At 47.5% G+C, this 22,041-nt stretch overlaps 1 protein-coding gene and 1 pseudogene across 1 annotated transcript in view; one reads left to right on the top strand and one right to left on the bottom strand.

The window, feature by feature from the left end:
• Positions 1-17,042, bottom strand: part of LOC145506319 (olfactory receptor 4A47-like) — a 162,726-nt gene extending 145,684 nt beyond the window's left edge. The window contains exon 1 of the mRNA XM_081490697.1: positions 16,805-17,042. The gene's annotated coding sequence lies outside the window, so the exon portion shown is untranslated. The remainder of the gene's footprint in view (positions 1-16,804) is intronic.
• A 996-nt stretch (positions 17,043-18,038) lies between these two features.
• On the top strand, positions 18,039-18,177 carry LOC145522018 (5.8S ribosomal RNA; annotated as a pseudogene).
• Positions 18,178-22,041: the final 3,864 nt, after the last annotated feature.

Below are 22,041 nucleotides of genomic sequence, written 5' to 3'. Positions count from 1 at the left end.
CTCCTGAGGGTCAGGATGGCATCTCCCCCACGCCTCGCCCGTCAGTGCTGGTGGTTTGGCGATAATCACGGGCGCGCCTGGGCTGCGGGAAGCACCACCCCCATCTCTGCCTTCGCCTTTATATGGTGTTCTCCCCGTGTGCTGGTCCGTCTCCGGATTTTTGCTTTTTTAAGGATACCACTCACAATGGATTGGGCCCACCCAAGCTTAGTGGTGAAGAAGTGCCTGCCAATGCAGGAGACTTAGGTTCAATCCCTGGGTCAGGAAGATCCCCTGGAGAGGAAAATGGCAACCCACTCCAGTATTCTTGCCTGGGAAATCCCATGGACAGAAGAGCCTGGTGCGCTACAGTTCATGGAGTTGCAAAGAGTTGGACATGACTTAGCAACTAAACAACAACGTGTGTGTGTGCTTGCTAAGTCACTTCAGTCATGTCTGACTCTGTGCAACCCTATGGACTAAAGCCCGCCAGGCTCCTCTGTCCATGGGATTCTCCAGGCAAGCATACTGGAGTGGGTTGCCATGCCCTCTTTCAGGGGAGCTTCTCGACCCAAGGATCAAACCCATGACTCTTATGTCTCCTACATTGCAGACAGGTTTTTATCACTTTAATAGTAGGACTCAGTGCCCCCTGGGGAACCCTAGCAACAACAATGACCTCTAATTAAATCCATCCCCTCGGTAAAGATGCGCTCTCTAAATAAGGTCAGCCTCTGAGGCGCTGGCGGTTAAGCACTCCAGTAAATGAATTTATTGTGGATGGGGGTCAATTCAACCCATGACATTTAGGATACTATAACGTTTTAATAAATATTGGCTAATATTGTTACTATTCTTGCCAATAGTATTAAGAGCAGTAGTCAGAATATCATGAGATTGTGTGTTGTGAAACCAATCGCATTAACAAAATAGGATGAAAACCGTTGATTTTCTAGGGTGATAAGTTTCTAAGTAATCAGGAATTTTTTGTTTCCTTCTTCTGTTTTTCTCACCCTTATTTTAAAATTTTTATCATGCCTATCCTTCTCTAGATTTCGCACTATTTAAAAAGGGGGGAAATCTAAAACATCTCTTAAATATTAATATAAGCAGTTGCCATTCAACCATAAATACAAATTCCCAGGCTTTCCTCTCTTTCCCATCTTCAAACAGTGTCTTTTTCGTCTCCAATAGAAACACACCTGTGAAAAGTCCAGCTCCCTGATGGAGGAAGACAGAGGCTCTTTTCTTTCATTCTGTCTTTAACTATTACTTGAAACAGCAGCCTTCTCAGCTGCCTTCGTGTCCATTCCGAGGACTCTCTTTACTTTCCGGCCACACCGTGCGGCATGTAGGAGCTCAGCTCACCAACCAAGGGTCGAACCCTTGCCCCCTGCACTGGAGGCGCGGTGTCTTAACCACTGGACCTCCAGGAAAGTCCCAGTTCTTAGAATGTTACTTCACCATCTCTGCTTTTCCTGGCAGGAAAAACAAGGCATAATGTTTAAATTTCTCTCATCTCTGCTGATGACTGTGTAGTGATTACAACGTACGTGTTACTGCCTGTGGACTGTTTGCAGGAAAAAGGCCCTCAGGCCAGGTGACAAAATCTTTGCCTGTTTTAAAGTTATTCTTTTCTGTCATGATCTTTTTAAATATTTGTTTTCCTCCAGGTATCTGGTCTGTTGGATTTCTGTCTTCCTTGTGTGTCACCATCCTTGAGTTAGGACCCAGTGTTTTGTTTTCAGGAAACAAAATCTTGGATTGTGTAGCTTTCAGATTAAGAAGAAATGAATGATAAAGGTAACCATCATTTTGGAGTATTGATGGGCCACTTTTAAATATATATATATATATAACTCATAGATTATTCAGCTAGAATTTTTATAACTTATTTTATTTTATTTGACCATGCTGGTCTCCGTTGCTATGCGGGCTTTTCTTGTTGCAGAGAGAGGGCGCTCCCCTCTGACTGCAGAGCCGGACCCTGGGCTCGCAGCTCAGTGTTCGGGCCCCAGGGTCCAGAGCACAGGCTCAGTACCGTGGTGTACGGACTGTTGCTCCAGACGTATGGGATCTTCCTGGACCAGTGATCGAACCCGAGTCTCCCGCACTGGCAGGCAGATTCTTTACCACTGAGACATCTGGGAAGCCCCCAGGAAAGAAATTTTAAATTAAAAATGTATTGTTTTCACCTCATAAGATACAAACTGTCTTATTAAAATAGTAAGACTCAGTATTAACACGAGGGTGAGGCAGAAGCCACAGTCCCTGGGACCGTAGTCATGAGCCCTTCTGTCTGGCCCTGCTCCTGATATCTCAGGGTCCCTACAGTTTTAGAAAGACATTTCATGTGCAAGAAAACACAGGATCCGTTAAATGAATTATTATTCATCCAAATGATGGGATGCCTGATGATCATTAAACACTGAGTTAAGGACAATATTTCATGGAAAATGTTCACGATATATCAAGTGAAAGAGTAAGCTAATAAATATAATACAGATTCGATTTTCTGCAATAATGATTAAAAAGTGTGGAAGTGTATACATCAAACTTAAACCATCATTGTTTCTAGGCAATGGCACGATGGAAAAAGCTTTGTGATTTTAGCATTTTATAGATTCTTTAGATGAACATGCACTGATTATGAAATTGGGTGGACTGAAGTTGGGGTCTGTTATAATGTTGAGGGCTGAGGTAAAGCCATTATATAAAGAATCTTGAATATATAACACACTGGAGTATTAACACCCATTCATTTGTTTAATCACTTAACCATTAATTCATTTAACAAATACTTTCTACCCTTTTACTCTATGATAATCACTGAGGAAGGGCTTCCCAGGTGGCTCAGTGGTAAAGAATTCTCCTGCCAATGCAGAATCCCCTGGGTCAGGAAGATCCCCTGGAGTAGGAAATGGTAACCGTCTCCAGTATTCTTGCCTGGAGAATGCCATGGACATGGAGCCTGGCGGACTACAGTCCATGGGATCTCCTATGAGTCGGACAGGGCTTAGCGAATACACAACAACAAAAAGTCATGGTGGAGGCCACCACGGATATACAACAGTGAGCAAAACAAACTCTCCCTGCCCTTAAGGAGCTTAGTGGGGAAAAGGAGAAGTAATAAGAATCACCCAAGTACATGTATAATTATATCCATGATAAGTGCAGTGAAGGAAAGGAATAGTGCTATGAGGGTCCATGGCAGGAATGCAATATCCATATTAAAATTTTAAATTATTATCTAATCAAAATATATAGTGCCTCCTTGTGTGTGTGTGTGTGTGTGTGTGCGCGTGCTGTGTATTGTACGTTGTCACCAGCAGCAGCATCTCAAGTGAATACTCCAAAACTAGGAAAAGGAAATTCTAGCGAAAATATCTAGAAATACCAAAAGAGTGTGAAAATTCTTCAAAAGTAATATTGAAAAAAAAAAATATTGAACCTTTGCATGATGAATCCTGGATAATTGCCTGAAGCTCTTAGTGGTGGACCCCTGAAGATTTAGTTTTCCACCATGCTCTTATCATGCATGCATTTTCCCTCAGAAGCTGAAAGATAAATCTGACACGCTCTGGATAAACACTGGCTAAGACTCTACACTTGCTGGTATGGGAAGGCGACATGACTTAGTCCTTGTTATCATCAGGTCTCCTATTAGGCAGCCTCGGCAAGGAGTCTGGATAGATCAACGTGTCAGGCTGCGTGCTTGGTGATGATTCAGACTGGGGTTGAGTTGAAGTCGCCACTCAAACAACTGGGAGTGTACAGCCGTGCACAATTCCATTTAAACTGCAGGAAAAGTGAGAAGAGGGATAGGGTTTTGAACCCTGGCCCAGGTGGCATTGTGGTCAAGAATCCGCCTGGCAATGCAAGTGACACAAGGGACCTGGGTTCAATCCCTGGGTCAGGAAGATCCCCTGGAGGAAGAAATGGCAGCCTGCTCTACTATTCTTGCCTGGAGAATCCCATGGACAGAGGAGCCATGGGCTGCAGTCCATGGATCACAAAGAGTCGCACACGACTGGGCAACTAAGCACAGCACAGCACTAGAGCCCGGGAGCTGCCACTGCTGAAGCCCGTGCCCCCTAAAGCCCATGCTGGGCAACAGACGAGGCCCACACACCACAGTCAGAGAGTAGCCCCTGCTGTCTTAGCTAGAGTAAACCCGAGTGCAGCTACAAAGACCAACTCAGCAAAATATGTATAAATAAATAAAATTAAACAAGAAGGGCTTCCCCAGTAGCTAAAGCAATAAAGAGTCCTCCTGCAATAAATACAGGAGACACAGGAGATGTGGGTTTGATCCCTGGATTGGGAAGATCCCCTGGAGAAGGAAGTGGCTACCCACTTCCATATTCTTGCCTGGAGAATCCCTACAGACAGAGGAGCCTGGCAGGCTACAGTCCATAGGGTCACAAAGAGACACGACAGGGCACATTCAAGAAAGAATCATGACAAGTAGAGAAATGAAAAAGTGAGATGGTGCTACCACGCCTAGGAGACCAGGGTAGAAAGAACAGGTCCTCCGGGATCATGTCAATGCAACCATATGTCTGGCTTACACTGTTCACTCGTGGCGGGATCTGAACCAAGTCACTTAGCTTTCTGTGCCTTCAGAGACTCAGCTTTAAAATTAGAGAAATAGCCACCACCTTTATCATTTGGTTCTTTGAGGAATGAAGGAAATAGAGCTTGCACCTTTCCTAGCCTAGGACCTAGTACCGGAATGATACACTCTCCTCCCTGAGAATGAAACAGGTGAACGTGCAAACCCCAGCTTCTAGGATTGCTTCTCTGAGCTTTGCTCAACCTCGGTTGTTTAGTCACTGACTCCTGTCAGACTCTCTGCAATCCCACATACTGTAGCCGGCCAGGCTCCACTGTCCATGGATCCTTCAGGCAAGGATACTGGAGTGGGGTGCCATTTCCTTCTCCAGCTGAACCCCAGTGCTCACATCTATAAAGTGGGGATGAAATATTCTCACAGAGAGTTACTGAGAAGACTACAGAAAACTATGTGTGTAGCTCCTGGAAGAGGCTCATCAATGCTAGATCTTCCCAGTGTTTGACATGTGCTAGACCTCCGATGAGCATTTATCAAACTTAGTTGAATCACTCTGTTGTCATTAAGGCTCCCCCCTCCCCCCTGCCCTGCCAAAGGCTTTAATATTTTGGTCAATTGGACTTTAATGGTCAATTGAGTTTATGAGGCAGTTACTTAAAATCCATAGCATTACAACCCACATACCCAAGGATAGAAGTGATGTAACCTACCAGCCACTTGTTGTGAGCTTTGCTTAGGCTCTGAAGTGCTAGTTATCAGAGCCCTATCTACGCTCCCGTCCCCAACGCTTGGAGATACTCAAAGCTCCTTGAAGCCAACAATCGTCTTCTTTCTCTTTTTTGCATATTTCCATGACTGTTACATTGTCTTCTTCACATTTAAAGATGAAAAAGTCCTGCTGTTTATTTGTCTTAGTCTCCCGTGTGATTAATTGTTCCCTCCGTGTAGCAATATTTTTTTTCCAGTCCTATAGTTATGTAAACCAGAACTGCTTTTAAACATGTGGGGTTCATTTTATTGCCATTCATTTCCATTTAAATGACTATGGGACAGGAAAACTATGTCGCCAGCCAACTATCAGTGGCGGTGAGATTGCTGTGTGGGGTCACATCTCAAAAACCGCCAGGAGCTTGGGGAAGAGTGACGACAACGCCCACGATGAGCGAGGGGGAGGCTTACAGCCGCCTCCTCACCTGCGCAAGCGGTTCACGGGCTCTCCGCAGCCACAGCTCGGCGTCCCGGGGAACGTTTGGGGGCGCCCACGATGAGCGAGGGGGAGGCTTACAGCCGCCTCCTCAACCTGCACACGCGGTTCACCGGCTCTCTGCAGCCACAGCGCGGCATCCCGGGGAACGTTTGGGGGCGTAAAAGGACCTCTGGTCGTCAGGGTGAGTGGGGGGCGAGGACTGATATGGAATACGGGGTCCAAGGGATCCAGACTTTTCTTCCTCAAAGAACAAAGGACGTTCCTATATTCTGAGAGCTTTTGAAATGTTCCCGTGGATGTCCGGGAAGGTGGCAAACGTGTTTATAATCTTATGAGCCTAGAATCTAACCACCCTTCACAGACAAGTCTAAATTATCTCTTCACACTTTTAACCACTCAATTCTCCAGAAGCACAATATCTGTATAAACTGATGTAAACTTTTACTGTGGTTCATAACTTTACTGAGTCAGTCATTCACTGTTTTGGAAAACCTCAGTATTTTCCAGATGCAACAACCAACACAATAAACCTTCATTAGTTGTGTAAATATGTCTAAATAGATAATTCTATGTCTAAGTGTAAATATTTGACAATTACATTTTGTCTCCTAGCATGGTCAAGACTAAATGTTCCTGTATTAAAATCTGTGTCATATTATTACTGCTCTAAAGCACAGTAGTGTTCTCTTATTTCTCATAATTATGATATTACATCTTAAAATTATATGGTACAAAGCTCATATTAGCTATGAACTTTACTGCATAAGAGTAAAAGAGATAGTATGAAATATTTGCTATAAAAATGACATTGGTTTGGGTAGTGTTAAGAACCACTGGTGTAATAGAAGCTTATAATAATGAACTAGTATCAGCACAAATATTTCATGCATCTCCATGTATTTTACTAACGATTCCTGACACACATGAACTGTAGTGTAAACAGGATGTTTGTGAATTCCTCCTGACTGGAAGAAGACTTGTTTTCAAGATTATACCATAAGTGAAAGTACAAGTCGCTCAGTTGTGTCCGACTCTTTGTGACTCCATGGATATTCCATGGAATTCTCTAGGCCAGAATACTGGAGTGGGTAGCCTTTCCTTGCTCCAAGGGATCTTCCCAACCCAGGGATTGAACCCAGGTCTCCCGCATTGCAGGCAGATTCTTTACCAGCTGAGCCACAAGGGAAGCCCATATACCCCCATAAATTAGGGAGGTACCAATTTAACACAAGTTCATTAAGCATCTCTAAAGTGCAAGGCACTTTTCTGAATAATAAGCAGATCACATCTTCCTCACTTCCAGGTCTTATCTTAACTGTGGTCAAGCTAGTCTTGAGGATCTCATCAAAAACCAGATGAATCAGATGAAGGTTACTCGATTTTATTTTCCAAGTTTGGACATCCATTCTATCCTCACTGCAACAAGCCTTTCTCATTAAAACATTTTTATTTTGCAAATATTTATCTACAAACATCTGTCCTTTCCCTCCCTTTTCTAGGAGAGCTCTGGGTATGTACTTGACTCCATAATAAAGATTTTGATTTGTAGAGGCATCCAGGATGTAAAACATCACCAGACTGCAAACCCCAAGTGCTACAAAAGTTGTAAGACATTGGCGATCATTTCCTAAATTATTGACAACTGTATTGTTTGAAAGACTCACAAGTGAAAGGTGCATATTTAAGGAGAAAGACGGCTGATGTGGAAACTCTCAACGCTCTGACCTATCAGTCGGTATGCAACTCTATCTCCATAGAACACCTTTGAAATCAACAAGAACTCTGCTGGCTTCAGGAGACAGGAGCGCGCCTGCAAGAGTAACGTGTGCACCGCGGGTGCCCCGTCTCCCCCAGGGGGACTCCACGCCACAGGTCTGACGACAAAGTCAGGCACCTACTCTTCCCCTTCTAACATGTAACTGATGAGACGTGCTCTTTTTCAAAGGGAATGAGAAAACTGTACAAATTCAGGCTTCGGGCCCATGGGTCTTCTCTCAAATTACCACGCACATCCAACATTTATGCACATATAAGCAGGACATTGATATAACTTAACAAGCTGAAATAAAGATGGACTCTTGTTACCATTGCAATGGTTCATTTTACATGTCAACTTGACTGCCCTTAGGGATGGATGCCCAGACAGCTGGAAGAACATTCTTTCTGGGTGAGTCTGTGCATGTGTGCCTGGAAATGACTGGCATTTGATCTGGTAGCTGGCGTGAAGAGCCACTCTCACCAATCCACCGGGCCCTCGAGTGGAACAGAAAGGTAAGGGAAGGGCAAGTTCTTCCCTCGTCTTGAGCTGGAAGGTCACCGACATGCCAAGACACGGCAGCTCCTGCTCGCAGACCTTCAGACCCCCAAGACTTAAACCAGCAGCCCGCTGGCTCTCAGGACTTTGGACTTGGACCGAAGCATGTCACTGGCTTCCCTGGTTCTCCAGCTTGCAGGTAGCAGATTGTGGAGCATCTCAGCTGTCATAGTGGCTCAGATGGTAAAGAATCTGCCTGTGATGCAGGAGACCCAGGTGCCATCTCTGGGTTGGGAAGACAACCTGGAGAAGGAAATGGTAACCCACTCCAGTATTCTTGCCTGGAGAATTCCATGGACAGGAGTCTGGTGGGCTCATGGGGTTGAGTTCATGGGGTCAAGTTCACGTGGTCGAAAAGTGCTGGACATGACTGAGCGACTAACACTTTTCACTTTCAGCTGGCATAAGTGCATGAAGCAACTGCTATCATAAATCTCCTCTTATAACTACATTTATATCTATATCTGTATCTATTACTATATGTTGCTGTTGCTGAGTCACTAAATCATGTCCGACTCTTTGGGCCCCAGTGGACTACAGAACACCAGGTTCCTCTGGCTATCTCCCTGAGTTTGCTCAAAGTCAGGTCCATTGAGTCAGGGATGTTATTATCCTCTGCCGCCCCTTTCTCCTACCTTCAGTCTTTCCCAGGATCAGGGTCTTTTCCAATGAGTCGGCTCTTCGCATTAGATGACCAGAGTATTGGAGCTCTTAAGAGTCTATATATCTATATCTACTTCTATATCCCATTGGTTCTCTTTCCCTAGAGAACCCTGACTTATACCTCTACTTTGCAAAAATAAACCTGACTTTTGATGGGACACTTTGAAAGGTGAAATATTAAAACACACAAAAATGTTTTCTGATTTCTTAACTGCAGCATCTGGTGTGTCAGCCACACCATGGTAAAGCCTCACCCTGCTTTGTCTGTTACAGTGTTTATAGCTCTGGATTTTCATTTGAAAGACTTGTCTATCGTAATTGTACATCCCCACCCAGAAATACGAGGTCTCTGACAATAAGGATTTTGTCTATCACATTAATTTATATGTCTCCAATGCCTACTCACAATGCTTGATATAGAGCAAGAAGTATTTGGTGAATAAATGACCAAATGTTGCCTTATCTTACAGATCAGTAATTTCAAGCTGAAGGGCAACTATAGAGTAAGAGGGGGAGATGCAGATAAATAGAAGAATTTGTGGGCTGTTAAATACTGTGAGTCTATCTTCTGAGATGGTAGCCCTAGGTTATTGTGTCTGATGGAAACTTACAGCTTTCGGAACTTTCTAGGCTTTCCAAAGTCCTCACAATATGTGGGAGACTGATTGAAATCAGTGTGCCTTGCACCTGCGGTAATTTTTAATAGCAACAGAATATAAAGCACTTTTCCCTTCATCCTCCCCTAACGACTCTGGTTCTAGGGACAGGACTTGGCAGAAGTGAGCCACACAAGACCGAGCGTCTTCTTGGACTGACCGTAAGGACTAGATTGTTTCAGAGACCTCGTGGTTGAGGGCATGAGGAAAGTCGTGCAAGGTCAGAGAAGGTCCCTGAGACAATGAGAAAGTCCCCGTTTCCCCTCATGCCTGTCCTGAAAGCGGGGTTTCATGTTCTGGATGCAGAGAGTTGCGGAGGGAGCAATTCTCGCTGCTGTATGTGCGTTCAGATGGGGAAATCGGTTTAGTCTGGAAAGTCATCCTTTGAATGTTTTTGCTTTTATTCAAATCCGTCTTAGAAATGCCCCTTGCTATGCCTTCACCTGACACAATACCCTTGGATGTTGACTAGTTTGCCTAATATGGGACTTTAGAAATGTTAAGCTTCTCCACAGTACTGGTTGAGAATGGCCAGCTAAAATTTTATTGGCTTGGCTTAATTTATACTTAGAGCTAAGACAGTTTATGATTTCAATTCATAAATGACTCTGTTTCAGGATACAAATAATAAGAGCAGAGTGGTTTATCCAGAGAGGTGAGTATTTTATTACACATGATGATGTTCTATTATTATTTATGGTATAAAAATTAGAAGCAGGATCTTTGGAGAAGGAAAAGATCTCATTTTATAAAATTATTTTATGAGAAAGGAGTATTATGTTTAAACTCTGAACTAGATGTTCTTGCGGTATAAAGTGAAGGATAGTCAAACATCACAATCCTGTACTAATTGGGGTCCAGGTAAATTACAAAACTATTTCAATGAAATGCAATTTCCGTGCTGTCAAGTCCTTTAATAAATAGATAAGATGCTCCTTGGGAAAATGCATTTACACAGAATAGCTACTTTTCTTTGAATAGAAAACACAAGTCAATGTCATTCTAGCTAAGTCACATTATTATGAACTACAAATTAGTGAATTCCAAGTAAATCAGATTTTAGTGTGTATTTAAAGTTTTCAATATCTTTAAGTAAGGATTTTTTTGGAAAAAATGCAGTAGTTAGCATATGACTCCTTCAAACTATTGGTGCTTGAAACCAAATTGTTCAAATTTGACTTTCCTGCTCAGTAAATAATAATTTAGAGTTTGGTTCATTCTGTGACTGCAGTCAAGATGTTTTATATTTTAAGTGTCCTGATACATGTTAAATTTTCCCTTTAAATATATACAACTAAGCATCATATATCAAGACTGCCCAAATGTTTAATATTATCTGTACTAATAAAGTAAATTTATCTAATCCAGACCTCTATGTGCAAAATAAAGCATTAAAAGTGAACTGTTAAATGAACTATCGCAAGAATCTTTTCTTTAATTCACCGATTAATTGTACATGGAAAAGATCACTCCTTTATAACTCTCAATACGTCATCTCGGAAATTTCTCTGCTGTTGGTACTCCCTAAAGGGAGGCTAAATAACCAAGCTTCTCTTCCTGGTGGATCCATTGGAAATATGATGCTGTATAAACCCCCAGCAAACAGCTATAAATCTAGCTAACATTCACTGTGTCTGTGAAGATGGAATGATTCTCCCCAGACAAGCTTTGGAAAATAATGTATTGATTTCTGATAGCAATTTATTGTTCTTTGCAATCAACTGTGTTTATACTGTGGCCTTACATTATAGCCCTTCCTCTTCCATTCTTAGTCTTTGGAATATGAAATCAGAGAGCCAGAAAGCTTCAAAGAGGTCACCTCAAAAATCCATGAAATGGAGATGAATTTTTTGAGTCATACAATTTCTACTCGCTCTGGTCTTATTTTAGTAGTCATAGCAAATGACACAGCATTATCTAACCTTGGGCTTCCACCCAAAGTACCTCTAACCCATTTAAAGCAAAGAGCAATTACAAAGTCCCTAAAACTCAGGTCTCCACTCCCCCCAAAATACTGAATCCCAATGCCACCCAAGCGTGTGCTTGGAGGTTTTGACACTGTACGTGTCTTATAAACGTGTGTGCCCAGTTTCTCAGTCGTGTCTGACGCTTTGTGACCCCGTGGCCTGTAGCCCACCAGGCTCTTCTGTCCGTGGGATTCTCCAGCCAAGAACACTGTAGGGGTTGCCATTTCCTTCTCCAGGGGATCTTCTTGACCCAGGGATCGAACCTGTGTCTCTTATGTTTCCTGCATTGGCAGGCGGGTTCTTTACCACCAGTGCCACTTGGGAAGCCATACGAATTTGATGTGAGTCTTCATCCAAAAAAAAAGAGTAAAATAGGGACTTCCCTGGTGGTCAGGTGGTTAAGAATCTGTCTTGGGATATAGCAGACACCAGTTCGATCCTTGGTTGGGAATTAAGATCCCACAAGCTTCAGAGCAACCAAGCCTGTGTACTGCAATTACTGAGCCCCACAAGTAAGGACAAATAAGCCAAATGAATAAGTAAATACTCTTTAAAGGAATAAAATATTAATAATAAGCTCTACGAGTTCTCTTTGTTCTGACAGGGATCAGTAGGAATTATTCTAGCATCCTTATCCATCAATGGGCACGAGCATTCAAAACCTGGAAACCACTGTCCTCTGCAAGCTGAGGTCATACAATGAGAACGTCTTCTTCCAGACACAGTTCGGGATTGTTTCCTTCCTTGCTCTTTCAGTCTCGATTCCATAAAGCAGAGCCTGCTCAGGGGATTCAGGCACAAGTTTACTGAGAAAAATATTGTAGCACACATTCTTCTCCACTAAAGTTGGAATAATGTAGATGGCGGGCTTCTGGGCATCCGTCTTGCCATTAGTAGAACCTGAGCATGAAATTAGCACAGAAAAAACTGGAGAGACCTGGCCCCCTGACATTGTTGACTCCCTAAAACCCAAATTTAACGTGGGCTGTTTTCATTATGTGGTGGTCTAGTTGCTAAGTCGTGTCCAACTCTTGAGAGTCAATAGACTGTCGCCTGCCAGACTCCTCTGTCCATGGAATTCTCCAGGCAAGAATACTGGAGTGGGTAGCTATTCCCTTCTCCAGGGCATCTTCCCAACTCAGTGATTGAGACCTTGTCTCCTGCATTGCAGGCAGATTCTTTAAAGACTGAGCTATGAGGGAAGCCCCAAAACCATCTAACCATAAGCAGCTCGTCCGGGATTTAAACCCAGGATCTTTCGCACCCAAAGCGAGAATCATTCCACTTGACCAACAAGCCACCTCTAGGTGAGAGCTATTGGACTTCCCTGGAGCTGGGAAAGAATCTGCCTGCAATGCAGGAGACCCTGGTTCAATTCCTGGGTCGGGAAGATCCCCTGGAGAAGGGATAGGCTACCCACTCCAGCATTCTTGGGCTTCTCTGGTGGCTGGGCTGGTAAAGAATCTGCCTGCAATGCTGGAGACCTGGGTTTGATCCCTGGGTTGGTAAGATCCCCTGGAGAAGGGAATGGCTACCCACTCCAGTATTCTGGTGTGGAGAATCCCATGGACTGTAGTTTCATTATATATACTTAAAACTGATTTTCTCTGTTTTGCGTAAGTTAATTAGCATAAGAATTTCTATCATGGAGAATCAAAAGTTTTCACTTATGGAAATGTCAGGCTTACTCCTTGAGACTACCAGGCTCAAGAATATTGAAGAGTCATCGAAACTTCTGTGAACTTACACTCATTTGCCCTCTGGGAAATTCTCCCTTCTGTCCTCCAGGTCTTTTGCTGTAACACAGCTAAAGATATCCCTGATTATGGATTGCTGGTTATACATTCTGGTTCGTGCATATAAATATTTTAGGAAAAAGTAAAGCTTTAAAAGAAATCCACTGATGAGAACCGTATCAACAGAAGAGAAGGTATTGAAAGCAGGATAAACGATGGTGGCATTTAAGCAACGAGATGGTGAGCCCAAAGTGAAGGAAGTTGTCACTTCTTTTCTGCCCACGACTTTCTTGATGAATCGTCTCAAACCTGGCGCACATCCTGCAGTTTACAACAGCTCCTACTCACCATTATCTTACGTATCAACCGTTTCGATTCAGACCAGACATGTACCCTGTATGGATTTGCTTGATATCCCTGACTTTTAACATGTTTCTTGCCTGTAAGTAAAACTGGAAACGAGAGCTTCTTGATGGGATCTTTTATATCGATAGTTGTTTATAAACTAAAACAAAAGTAATGGTTTCAAGCTGAAGCTTTACCAGTCACAAAATAAATATTAAGCCATCTACTAACTCTCATAGATGTATGTATTTGGGGAAAAGAAAATTCAGACAAATTAAAGCGCCGTATCAGTAATTCACAGTGATTGAGGCAGAGATAAAGCTGGGTGCGAGACTCCCGCTCGCTTGCTAAGTGGTATCCAACTCTTTGCAACCCCGCGGACCCACAGCCCACCAGACGCCTCTGCCCGCGGGATTCCCAGGCACGAACACTGGAGCGGGTTGCTGCGGGGAGAGAGATTTAGACGGCGTGTTCAGGCTCTCTCAGCCCACGTTTTGTAAATAATAATGTAACCACTGGGATCCCATGGCGCTGTGCATGTGCTCACGAGGTCCCTGCTTGGTCGCGGGCTACTTTGTGCGGTAGTCCTACGCGAGCTCCACCTGGAAGGCAGCGGCTTCCCCGCTGCGCCCCGGGCGGTGTCCATGGGCTCAGCCCGAGCGGAGAGAACGCGGCGCGGCTGCCGCCCCGGCCGGGAGGGCAGAGGAGCGCGCGGCTCCAGCGGCCCCTCCGGCCCCGAGCGCCGTGCCCGCCCCGGGGATCAGGGACAGCGCGGGCAGGGAGGACAGGAGACGGTTGTCACTTCCTCCTCCGGGGGATCTTCCCAATCCAGGGTTCAGAACTGCGTCTCCTATGTCTCTTACACTGGCGTGCCACTTGGGAAGCCCATCCTTGCTCATATATTATCATCTCTATATCTTTTATATAGATCTTTCAAATCAAGTGATATTCTATCAGCTAGTCTATCCTCCTGTGAACTTTGTCTCTGAAAAAGTTCAATCCTTTGGCCTAGTATCTCCACACCTAAGACTATATCCCAGGTAATATTAGTGATAATGGTGATACTCACAAACATTTAAGTATAAGAACACTCTTTCAGGATTGCTTAAAAGCCTTTATAAAATGATGCCTAGCAAAAGGGAATTTTTAAAAAACTTATGGCGAATTCTATGTAATGGACAGTCACACAGCCATGAGAAATCATATTTATAAACAAATGATAATGACTTGAGATGGAGTGATGGCTCCACATACTAGTCTGCTTGGTGTCTGTATATTTAACTACCCAAAGCCACATGGAAGGAAAAACAGCCAACTAATCCAAAAGGCTAATAAGGAGATAAAGATATGACTCTGTGCTTGGAGAGGCTGTTTTTATTTTCTCAGAGGCCAGAGGATGGAAAGATGTTAGATTAGGAGACACAAGTTCTATAGAAGCTGGATTCCTGGGCAGACCATGTGTCCTAGAAGTGGGAGGGAGAAGGCAAGAATATTCCATTGCAGGATGCAGGGAGAGGAGTTAAGACTGCGTTACTACCGTTAGTCATCACTTGAAGGGCCGCCATCCAGCAGCCTCGTGTGCTCTTCAACTTCCCAGGGGAGAGGAACGGGGAGATGGACTGATCGGGAGGGATGAGAAGGGGTCCTTGCTATCTTGGACAAGGCAGAACTTGGTAGAACGAGCAGGAAATAGCCACAATTATGATGGCAGTGGATGAATCACGTAGTAAAACCTTTTTAAAAAATACAATATGTGGCCATTCTGAGATGTCTTCTTTCCTTCCATGACTATTTCGCAGGCACCTGTTATCTGCCAGGTTCCCTACCAGGTGCCGGCTGTGCACCATGGACATGGTGGGTTTCTGCCCTCAGGAGGCTGTGTGCTCATGGAGGGACACGCAGGTCAGAGCAGATAGGACACGGGAGAGCATGATGGGATCACACCGGGGCTGTGCTTTTCTGGATAGAAATATACCACCATTCATATGAACGGTTTCATGAAGAATTTTGAGTTTTACTGGTCTAGCACGTAAGCCAGTCTTCAAGAAATGCCTGGAGATGGGGCTGATAGATAGCTTCTGGTTTGATTTCTTTAAAAAATGTTATGTTGAAACTGGGGGAAAGGATTCTCTCATCAAGTGTCTGAGTACGCAGGTCTCAGTGATGATATATTGATATCTGGTGTGTTGGAGTCCGTTTTGAAATGTATTAGTAATAACTAGTAACTGATAGAGAGCACCAACAGGCTTCTCTGGTGGCTCTGATGGTAAAGAATCTGTTTGCGATGCAGGAGACAAGCGTTCAGTCACTGAGTTGGGAGGATGCCCTGGAGAAGGGAATGGCTATGCACTCCAGTATTCTTGCCTGGAAAATTCCAGGGACAGAGAAGCCTGGCAAGCTACAGTCCATGGGGTTGCAAAGAGTCGGATGTGACTGAGTGAGTGACTAACACTTTCACTTTTCACAGAGAGTACCAAAGATTTTAAAAATCCTTAAAAAAAAAAAACATAGCAAATCATATTCAAATGAAATAATGGCTTGCATCATGATACCTAGGAGAGGAAAGATTGGCAGGCGCGGGTAACCCGTTGAACCCCATTCGTGATGGGGATCGGGGATTGCAATTATTCCCCATGAACGAGGAATTCCCAGTAAGTGCGGGTCATAAGCTTGCGTTGATTAAGTCCCTGCCCTTTGTACACACCGTCCGTCGCTACTACCGATTGGATGGTTTAGTGAGGCCCTCGGATCGGCCCCGCCGGGGTCGGCCCACGGCCCTGGCGGAGCGCTAAGAAGACGGTCGAACTTGACTATCTAGAGGAAGTAAAAGTCGTAACAAGGTTTCCGTAGGTGAACCTGCGGAAGGATCATTACCGTGGTCGGTGCCGAGAGCGGCGCGGCGGCCTCGCCTCGCCTCGCCCCGCCCGGCTCGAGAGCCTCTCCTCCACCCGTGCGGCGGGCGCGGGATGGGCAGGAAGGGGAGAGGGGGGAGAGAGACGTCCGGGAGGCGCCCCGCCCCGGGGCCGGGGCCGGTGGCCTTTCCGGGGCTCGGGGGACGAGGGGTCGCGCGAGAAGGTGGGGGGCGGCGTGCAGCGTGTGTCGGGGGTCGGGCGGGAGAGGCGGCTCCCCTCCGCCTGCCCGCCCCGCCCCGCCCCGCCCCGCTGGCCCCTCCGCGCGCCTCCGTTCCCCGGCCGGAGGGGTCCCCCGCCCCCCGGCGCCCGGTGGCGTCGTCTCCGGTGTCCCTCCCTCTCCCGTCCGACCTCCCTGCCACGTCGCTCGAGGTTGGGTCCGAGGGCTCGGCGCGCCCCCACCCCCACCCCCACCCTCACCCCCACCCCCACCCCCACCCCCACCCCGCCCCCACGTGCCTTCGCCCCGTGGCGCCGGCCACGGCTGCCTTTGCCCCGGTCGCGGATCCTCCGGTCGCGTCTCGCGAGCTGTGCGGCGTGACGGGTGGCGGCTCCCCGCCGCGGGGCCGCTTGCCCGCCCGTCGCCTCCCGCCGCCGGCCCTGGACCGGTCTGCCTCGGCTGGTCGTCGGTCGTCCCGCTGCTCTGGGCCCGCCGCGCGGTCGCCATGCGCCTCCCCGCGCCCTCCGAGCCTCGGGGCTCGCCCCCACTCCTCCCCCCACGCCCCCCGCGGCCGTCTCGTCTCTTCCGGGTCTCTCGCCCTCTCGTCCCCCCTTCCCTCTGTCGCGTCCCCTGCCCGCTCGGTGCTTCCCGTCGGCGCCCCCCCCCGCCCTCGGTGGCGGGTGGGGGAGAAGGGTGCCTGGGACACGCGGGCGCGGGTAGGGGCACCCCGAGGGTGGAGGGGAGAGGGCGGGGTCCGGGGGAGACGGCCGTAGGGGCGTCGCGAGGTGGTTGACGGGGAGAGGGCTCCGCCCCGTTTCGGGGGGACGTTGGGGTGGTCGTCTGGCGTCGGCGGGGGACCCCCGGGCGGCGGCGTTCGACCGGGGCACGGCGGGACCCCGTGCGTCACGGGCCGGCAGCGCCGAGGCCCGCGGGCGGCCGCGGGGGGGGCCGCGGTGGTGGTCGACGTCGGGGCGGTGGCCCGTGGGGCGCGCCGTGCCCCTCGCCCGCCTCCCCCCTTTCCAGGTATCTAGCGCGTCCCGGCGCGGAGGTTTAAAGACCCCTTGGGGGGGGTCGCCCGTCCGCCTCGGGGTCGGGGCGATCGGGCCCGCGGGGAGTCGGGAGGTGCTTCCCGTCTCCCCCAGACTCCGCCGTCCCCCGAGGGGCCGGGGTGGCGCGCCACGGTCACCGCCGCCGCCGCGGCCGTCGGGAGGGGGCCTGCCCGGCGGTCGTCGTGTGGGCGGGCTGTGGCCGTGTGCGGTGCTCTGCGTGCGCCCGACCCCCCGCGTCCCTGGGGGAGGGTGGGGAACCCCCGGGCGCCTGTGGGGTGTCCGAGCCCGCCCTACCGGGTTGGCGCCGGACGCCCCGTCGTGTGAAACCTTTCCCGACCCCTCCGGTCTGCTGTTTTCTGTCTGACTTGGCCGGCCAGAGGCAACCCCCCCGCCCCCACCTCCGGGGAAGGGAAAGCGGGAGGGCTGTGCTGTGCCAGGGGCGGGCCTCCCGCCGAAACGAAACCCTCGAACACCTCGAAAGACTCTTAGCAGTGGATCACTTCGCTTGTGCGTCGATGAAGAACGCAGCTAGCTGCGAGAATTAATGTGAATTGCAGGACACATTGATCATCCACACTTCGAACGCACTTGCGGCCCCGGGACGCCTGTCTGAGCGTCGCTTGCCGATCAATCGCCCCTCCGGGTGCCCGTGTCGTGTGCACGCCTCCCCGGGGGTCGCACGGCTGGGGGGTGTCCTCGCAGGGCCGCCGTGCCCTCCGTCCCCCTAAGTGCAGACACGGCGTCCCCCGTCTCCGCGGCCAGGGGGACGCCGCCCGCGAGAGGAGAGAAGGGGACGTGAGCTCGCGCCGAGGCCCCCGGCCTGCCGGGCCTCCGTGATGGGTCCTCCTCTTGGAGAGCTTGCTCGCGCCGCAAGCGGCCTTTGGGGGTCGCTGCCCCTGGGGTGTCGGGGGGGGGGGGTTGGGGACGGTCTCGCGCCGCGCGGCGGGGGCCCGCGGGGGTGGTGGGGTCGCGTTTTCGGTCCGCCGTCGTGCGCCGTCCTGCCCTTGGCGGCGGCGTTTCCCGGCGCCCGGACGGCCCCCCTTCCCTCTGCGGTGCCTTCCCCGCCGCGCGTGCGCGGCCCGCGCCTCCCCCGTGGCGGCTCTCGCCCCGTCGGGACGGGCGGCTCGCGCCCGAGGCCGAGTCCGCGTGCGCGTCCGCACCCCGGGGACGCGGGCCCCGGCGGCGGCCCGCGGGCCGCCGCGGCGTCTGCCCGCCGCTGCGCTGGACTTACAGCCAGAGAGTTGGAAATTGTCATAAAACATATAGACTGCTCTGTACATACTGAAAATATTTCTTATGTAATTTTTATTAACTTAGAGTGAGCGACAGAGCTCAGCCCTTTGAAAATGAGATGGGTCAAACCTCAATGGCCTGACGCGCAGGCGTCTAGGAACGTGTAATTGACATTTAAGTTCTAACCTCTGCATCTTCCTTTTTCTTCCATTAAGTAAGGGTCTCATTCCAGAGGGGAAAAGAGTAGAGCTGAGTAACTTCTGAGAACACAGATTTTTGCTTTTTTTAAATTAAAGTCAAGTTGACTTACAACATTATGTTAGTTTTAGGGGGAGAGCACAGTTTTAATAAGGCAGGAACCCTGCCGGAGTCCTGCTCCAGTTGGCCCAGGGGTTCCTTCAGGAAGGACGGCATTGGCGATGCGAAATGAGAAGACACAGCAAATCTTAGAGTCTCCAAGTGTCTCCTGACTTGATTGTTTTCAAGACAGCTTTTATATTTTTAGTGGTACATAGAAACAAATGTAACGTGTAGAGTCATACCAAATCAGCTTAATGGCTCAGCAGTTTTGACCCTTGTGGACACCGTTTGCATATCTTAGCTACAAAAAGTTTCATTTTGTTTACATCATCTTCTGGCCTGGGGGCCTGCTAACATCTTGTGACTCTTTATTGATAAGGGTTGGTCAGCCAGAACACTTTTGTTATCAGGCACAGCAGGAAAGAATTCATCAACAGAAAGTTTCAAAGTAAAACCTGTTTTCCGTAATCTATCCTAGGCCTTGAGCCTAACAGAAAAGAATGTGGTCCCATAAAGTCATAGACCAGCAAGCTGAAACAATGTAGCGCAAAGGTCACTTCTTAGCAAAAATCACCAGCTGAATTAACAACTGTCTTATTATTTGTATTAAGGCTAAGCTTTTATTTTTATAATTCTTAAACTATTATATTTTTATTATGTAGGCTAAATATGTTAGGAGCAAAAATATAGCAAGTAAATATAGACTAAGTAACAGTTTCATAAAGCAGTGTTTCTTACGTTTTCTAATAAGCCCTTTCCTACAAAGGGCTCTGTGTCCATTGGGGCTCTCTGTGCGGAGGCTCTTAATGCTGTTTATTGTTAAGGAGCAGTCATGCACATTAGCTCCAAAGGCACAGGTATTTTTATCAAGCAAACTAATATACTAGTAAGAGAAGTGTCAATTAAAATACTCTATATCCTAGATAATCTTATAGGGAACTACCGTTCAGGGGCCGTAAAGTTTTCAGATTGATCTATTTGAGAAGAGATCAGGAAAGGCCTTCTACCTAAGCCGCAGAAAATAAGAAGAGGTTTATTAGAAAGATAGATATCATCTTTAAGGTGAGCACTGAGGCAGCCTTCCGAGAATCCCTGAGGCCTGAGTTGCTCTGCTCATCAGGTCTTCTCCTCATGACTCTGTCATGGGTGGGATCTCGTGAGCTGGCTCCTGGCGGAACCCAACCTCGCAGGCATTATAGTTTCTGTATTTGGGTGTGGTGTGTGCTCAGTGGTGTCTGACTCTTGGCAAACTCCATGGACTGTAGCCCGCCAGGCTCCTCTGTCCATGGGATTCTAAAGGCAAGGATACTAGAGTGGCCTGTCATGTCCTCCTCAAAGGCATATTCTATTTTTATTACAATATTGGATTATGCCAAGTGGTCTGTTTTTGTTTTCTACTATTTTCCCCAAATTTGCAATATTGTGAGCATTTATATGTTCACAATCCCCAAAAGAAGATTTTGAATTGTGTAATATCTTATCCCTTAGGAGCTGTCATAATTTATTTAGCCATTTCTCTATGTGGACATCATTTTTAAAATTTTCTAAGCCAAAAAACCTGAAATGGACATTCTTCTATTTAAATTTTTTTCCACACCATGAGTTACTTCTCTAGGCTAAATTCCTAGATGTCAAATTGTTGCTTCAAAAAGTTGAGCTTTTAAAGCTGTTGACCTTGCCTTCTAGAAAGGTTAGATTTTTCAGTCCTGCATCAGGACAGAGGAGTTCCTTTCTTCACTGCCCTACTCAGTTATCAGCTTTAGAGAAGCACTGATTAGTGCTCATAGATTTCTTCTTTTCAAACACAAAAGTAGAATGGGAAGATGCAATAAGGCAAAACAGAGTATCAACCCTCCCCTTGTTCTCACTCCCCACCCCACCCACCTCACATATACGCACTCGCCCTCTCGCAGCACTAAGACCCCCACCCCAGACATAGCTCCATTCTATTCCAATGCATACACTCTCAGATGTCTTCTGTACAGTCGAGTCATATGTACGCCCACGGACACAGACTGTTCATAGCTGTGATCTTATGATTCACATTGCACCGCGGTGTGACTTATTTTCCAAGAAAGAATTGAAAATATTTTGATAATTTTTTTATCTGTAAAAATTGGTTATGTCATTCTTTTGTTATGGCTTAATAGAATTCCAAAATGAATCATAAATAATGTCTCCATGGCCTTATTGACCTTTTGATATCATGATACATATTTATTTGTGCATCTGTTGGCTGTTTATCTGAGACCTCACAGAAAGGCATGCTCCCTGAGGTCAGGGTCATTGTGTGTCTCTTCCAGTCTGAATTTCCATAAGCCACACTATTTTGGTTGTGCTCAAATATCAAAGGATTGGAGGAAGAAGGGCATTTAGATTTTTCTCCACTGCTAAAATGGACACGTTTGAACATGTATCTCCATGCACATGAATGAGAATTGCTGTTTTTCTCTTTTTGGGCCCTGATACTCAGCTTGTGGGATCTTAGTTCCTCAACCAGGAATCAAACCTGTGCCCCCTGCAGGGAAAGTGTGCAGTCTTAACCACTGGACCACCAGGGAAGCCCCAAGAATTTCTTAAAACTGACCTACTAGGGTTTCCCTGGTGTCCACTGGTCAGTAATTCACCTCGCAATGCAAAGGACTCTGGTTTCAATCCCTGGTCTGCGGATGCCACATGCCACGAGGCAGCTCAGCCCATGAGCCACAACTGCTGAGCCCAGGGTGGCAGCTACAGACACCTGCATACTCGAGAGCCTGTGGTGCCCGACACGCGACGCTCTCGCGGCGAGGTGCACACGCCCCAGCGAGGAAGGAGCCCCCACTCGCCCCAGCGAGAGAGAGCCCACGGGGAGCAAGAGACCCAGTGCAGCCAAAAGTAAAATCGATTAATTAAAAAATAACCTTCTAGAAGAAGAAAGCCTTGCTCGAAGTGCATATAGTGTTTAATT

The sequence above is a fragment of the Giraffa tippelskirchi genome, chromosome 1, assembly GCF_054371585.1.
Source record: "Giraffa tippelskirchi isolate mGirTip1 chromosome 1, T2T-mGirTip1v1.2.pri, whole genome shotgun sequence".
In the NCBI taxonomy this organism is placed as follows: Eukaryota; Metazoa; Chordata; class Mammalia; order Artiodactyla; family Giraffidae; genus Giraffa; species Giraffa tippelskirchi.
The sequence above is the reverse complement of the archived record's forward strand: the minus strand, read 5'-3'. Positions and strand labels throughout refer to the sequence as shown.